This window comes from Ischnura elegans, chromosome 2 (assembly GCF_921293095.1).
Source record: "Ischnura elegans chromosome 2, ioIscEleg1.1, whole genome shotgun sequence".
NCBI lineage: Eukaryota > Metazoa > Arthropoda > Insecta > Odonata > Coenagrionidae > Ischnura > Ischnura elegans.
The window spans coordinates 145464711-145470388 of record NC_060247.1 but is presented as its reverse complement, the minus strand read 5'-3'; the positions used below and the strand labels follow the sequence as shown (position 1 = coordinate 145470388).

The following is a 5678-nucleotide window of genomic DNA, read 5'->3' as shown; positions in this document are numbered from 1 at the left end:
TACAGAAAAGCACTCTACAATGTTACATAAATGCAGCAATACACATTTCAGTTTCACTGATTGTTGGCTAAGAACATAAAAAGGAGAGCCAGGGCTCCCAAGAGACATTAAATTGGCTACTATATACTTTGTTTGTTTGTATATGAGGTATTTCTCTGCTGTCTTATCACTCTAACTTGCTTGTGATAATGTTCCCTCATATTTCCAACGTAGTAGTGGGATTGTTTCCTTCAAATCAGTGTTAAAAAAATACACTTCAGGCATTCACAGTAAATTTTGAAGAAATGGGCAGAGGCTAGTCTTAAAAAGAAACATTTCTTTGTTAGCGTTCAACACTGCATATGTCATGTGCCCCACTCCAGCAGAATAGAAGAAAAAATGAAGGCTACAGTAAGGAGGCAAGTTACAGTCCCTGTGAAGCAACTTAGGTTGTTCCCGAAGTCATTGTAAGAGCAAAAGATATAATACGAAAGGGAATACGAGGTGTGTAAATAAAGTAGTGAGACTGATTTTTTTAAAATTTTCTATTCAAATATAATTACAATGTGATATTGTCACCTTCAAAATAGTTCCCTTCGGAAGTCACACAGCGCTGGAGACGGTCCTTCCAATCATTGTAGCATTGCTGGAACTCGGATTCTGGAATGGCCTTCAGCTGGTTTGTTACAGCAGTTTGTATGTTTTGCAGTGTCCCGAAATGAGTTCCCTTGAGGTGATTTTTCAATCTCGGGAAGAGGAAAAAGTCACAAGGACTCAAGTCTGGTGAATAAGGAGGCTGAGGAGCAACAGGAATGTTTTTACTGGCCAAAACCTCGTTTATTGAGATGGTAGTGTGACAGGGCGCGTTGTCGTGATGCAACACCCACTTGTCTTTGATGTTTGGTCGCACACGAAGGACTCTTTTTCGAAGTCTTTCAAGGACCTCACGCTAGAAGTGCTGATTAACCGTTTGGCCTTGTGGCACAAACTCTTTGTGGACGATTCCGTGGCTATCAAAAAAACAAATCAGCATGCATTTGATTTTCGACTTGCTCATGCGTGCTTTCTTGGGCCTTGGAGAAGTCGCAGTGTGCCACTCCATGCTCTGACGTTTCGTTTCTGGGTCGTACTCAAACACTCATGACTCGTCACCAGTAATGACACGTTCAAGAAAACGGGGATCATTTTCAATTGAACCCAAAAAGTCAAGACTCCTTCCCTTTCTGAGATCCTTTTGGTCTTGGGAAAGGTTTTTCGGAACCATTTTCGCACAAATTTTTCTCATCTCCAATTCATTGGTCAAAATGTGATGAACGGAGGTGTGATTCAAATTCAACTGTTCCCCGATCATTCTGACTGTCAACCGTCGATCTGAACGCACAAGATTCCGTACTCTGTTGACATTTTCATCGGTGTTTTCACATGAAGGCCTTCCGCTTCGTGGTTCATCTTCAATCGACTCTCTTCCTTCTGAAAATTCCTTAAACCACCGAAAAACCTGTGCCCTTGATAAAACACGTTCTCCATAGGCCTCCCAAAGTTTTTCAAAAGTTTCGGTTGCATTGTGTCCAAGTCTGAAGCAAAATTTGATTGCACACCGTTGGTCAACTTTGAGGTCACTCATTTTTAAAACGCACAAGAAAAAACCGTTTCACGAAAACCAACGCTACGGACAAACAAATGACTGTGGCGAGTTCAGATTCATACTGGAGGCGCATCACACGTGCACCTGACGCTACTCACGGCCACGCGTCTCCAGCGTTGCTAGATCGAAAGCGATGTTGTCAGTCTCACTACTTTATTTACACACCTCGTATGTTACCAATTTTAGCTATGTAAGCTGATCTTGATTGTGATTAACTTCAGGAGCCAATAGCATTGAACATGGAGACCACCAGATTTGCCTTAACCTTATTTCTACATAATATGGAGAAGCTGGTGGACATTTTCAGGTTAATTTTATGTATAAAGATATTTATATACATAGAGTGGAACACAATGTCTTTCAGTAATTAGATGGCAATTAGTTAAACAGTACTTTTAAAAAACTTTCACCATTGCAAATAATAATAAAATCCTTGCTACCCTTGTAACAACAATCCCTTGGGAGGGACAGCATAATTTTCTTGCCAATCAAGGTGCGCAAAGAAATTGATCAGCCCTATCGACAAAATCTCACCAACAATTCAGGAGGGAGTTTCTAAAGAGTCATTCTCACTCAAAGGCATTGACGCATTAACCAGTATACAAGATAATCACCCAAAAGAAAACATGGAAAAATTGCCCAATATTATGTCACGCTAACCTTTACCCCTTGCAGCAAACCTGAAGATAGTAGTTAAAATACTCAGGAGACACCTGTTACCACAAGCCAGAGGACGTGGGGAGAATCTTAAAGCTAAGAAATCTCTAATAGACTTTACAGTATGACCATTTCTACTATGTACATTTAAAACATGCTATACATAAGGCATAAGATAATTTATCAGTCTTACTCTTTTTAATTTTCTCTTTTTATTTATCAGTCATACTCTTTAAGTTTTCTCAACTCCTCAAAATATTTACTTATAGCCTCAATAGACTTGTGAAACTCTATTCTCCTTTGGATGGTAACATGGGGCTTACCATTGATACTCTCTCCCATGTGTACTTAATCTTATTCCCTCAGTTCCACATATACTGAGTATTTCCGCCAACTTCTCCATATTAATGCCAGCTGTAGCCATTTGGGAAATCATTAAGCTTGAAATAACACTCCACAGGGTTTGTAACATTGCCACCTTCTGTGTCTTCTACACATTGCACAGATAGTGCTGCACACATCATACGCAAGTAATTTTTTGGAGTGGTAATCAATGACAGACCCATGCCCTGTAAATGTAAAAAGAAAGACATTTTAACTGTTAACATAATAAAGAGGAACAATTTATACATAATTTATTTCCCAGAAAATATGATGGAATTTACCAGATTTACTGTCATATGATTACCCATAGCCTTTCTTCTGCCATCCATAATCATAAGAGGCAATGATATCTACCTCAGCTCCATCATTGCATTGCATAGGAGACTCTTCACTGGGAGTCATGCCACTGAAATAAATTATGTATACTGAATGAGGGGCCACATATTAATTAGCCAATGCACTGCACTTAGATTTCTGTGACTGGGTGGAATTAAAACTAAGGAATAGAAATAGTATGATAACATTGGAGGTTATCTACCGCCTAACTTATGATGTTCTTGATTCAACATTAGGGAGGACATTGTATATGTGTCAGACACTTACACCCTATCATTGGTTAATGTGACACAAATACATTTTGCCACTTTGGAACTCATTAGCCTAACAAGAACATTAATCAGTATGTATAATGAAGTATTACTAAAATTATAAATTGCAATATTTCCACTGAGTTATATTATGACAAAACGCGTTTCATTGCTACAAACAACATTATCAAGTGTTGTTGCCATAATAAAATTCAGTGGAAATATTGCAATGTCTTTTTAATTGTACTAATATTAAAGACTTCCACCATATTGTGCCCAACATCATACCAGATATAGTGAAGTAGGTTGTAATTATGATAAATATAGGAAAGCAACCACAATCAGGACAGAACCATGAAGAACAACAGGGAGATGATGTCGATGGATTGGAACATTTTCCTGCAATATTATTTCCACTAGTAAAATATGATTATATGCAATTATTTTAGAAAGATTTGAATTATAACTAATACTCCTCTTCTGCCAAGCACATGCAAATAGCTGTTAGAGGAGACAGGTAATCCCTTTAATAAATCAAGAAAAAGTTTTTGATCCACGAAAAATATTGAGTCTTAGATAAATAAGTAGCATGTAAAATTATGACATAGAATAATAGTTGCAACACTGACCACACCAGTAAAAGGGCTGTGCTGAGTACTTTACCTCTCTAAGAAACAATGACTAAGGAATAATAATCAAGGAGAAATTAGATTGTCTTCAATTGCTGAAAAAATACTTAAGATAATGGATACTATAGTTGAAAATATATGTTAGATAGACTTCTAATCCTATGACCTGATAACAGATCACCATAATTAATCAACTTATAATCCACATTAACACAATCCAGCAATTATTGATTTTCTATGTTAAAAACAGCAAATCTGTGGTAATTCTCTGGTACTAAATATCAAACACTTTATATAGCTCACATCACCAAATTCCAGTCAACAGTCACTTAATCAATTATGGTTTCATCCACAGGAACCAATAACAAATTACATTGAAGGACAATAAAAAATTAAATGAAACTAATTTAAAATTGCACTTGAACAAAGAAATCATAAAAAAATTAAAGCCTCTGCATTTCCTAAATCTTTGTTAATATATTGGACCTACTACTGGTAATGTTCTTGGAATGCAATGTACATGGAAATAAAAAGCACACCGACTGAATATTTCCAAGAGATATGAAAGAACGTAATGCAACCACAAGGCACATTTAAAAAAAATGAATTAACATTCACATTGGGTTTCGGGGGACCAATAACGCTACTACTTATAGTCTCACTTTTTTAACTGATGCGGTGAAACTTACGGTGTTAAGGCCAAAGTGAGAAGCTTCTCCACCTCCACAGCTTCCGTACTCGATTGCATCTTCAACCTTTGACCCCACAGATCGCTCCTACCTTTTCCAGGTGGAATTGGCGACAGACGGAATAATTAGGGTTGCCAAAACCCGATTCATTTGCTCATTCCCAACACATGACAGGACGCACACTATAAATGAAACAAAAATTTATTTTCAGCTAATAACATACTTCCATTCTTAAATTCGCAATGAGGTATTTACTAGAGCACTTACCTATATTCACTGAACGTTCGAGAAGAACTCTTCTGTCCCTTCGTAAATTCCTTCTTCCGCACAAACCGCTTTACTAGTGGATGGCTTCATCGTTAAAGCAGAGAAGGCTGAAAAACTGGCATATTTCACTAAAAAGTTAGAGAAATACTCGACTTTCTAAAGTATATTTCAACACCGAAATCTCTGCACTCCTGTAACGCTTCAAGCCATTCACTTGTTTCTCTGAATTTCAGCGCTAGTTGATAGTCGCACCAACCTAAGAAATTTGACGTTGTTGCCAAGTCGAACGTCTCTTTGACATATGTCATTTCTCGCGATACAATGCTTTAAAATTGCTTTCTAATATAAGTAAGCCTTTTAGTTTTATGTTTGAACATTTCAGATGCCAGGATATCGTACTCCAAGTCGGGATTAGTCCATACTATATTAAGGAAACTTAGTATTATATTACTAAAAGTACCGTTGGTACCTTTGGTAATAAGTCAAGATAGAGTTTGAAATACGTATATTTTGTTCATTACCGAGAAAAATAAGCAACTGAAGCAAATATTTTCCCGACAAAAAATTATAACATTGTATCAAAAGCCTTAACAACTCATGATATTTGTAAATTTTGAGAAGATACAGTCGCTGTTGTGACTACGGATCTATCTCGCTCAAACTACCTTAAAGGGCCGGCAACAGCATATTTCAAGGCGAATGAAACTTTTCCTTGCTTAAGGGCAAACATATGCCAACATTCAATGCCATCATATAAGAAACGCAATGAAAAAAACCATAAAGGCATCTTTTTATAATCACAGATATTATATGCAAAAACTATGAAGCGCTTCCGTTGAAA

The 5678-nt window shown here is 37.0% G+C and overlaps 1 long non-coding RNA gene across 1 annotated transcript; it reads right to left on the bottom strand.

Annotated features, from left to right (window-relative positions):
- Positions 1 to 1800: 1800 nt before the first annotated feature.
- LOC124154752 lies at positions 1801 to 5104 on the bottom strand. The gene is made up of 4 exons (XR_006864005.1): positions 4838 to 5104; positions 4571 to 4752; positions 2947 to 3071; positions 1801 to 2850 (listed from the first exon to the last, which is right to left on the bottom strand). It is a non-coding gene; the product is annotated as an uncharacterized LOC124154752 (long non-coding RNA).
- Between the last annotated feature and the right edge of the window lie 574 nt (positions 5105 to 5678).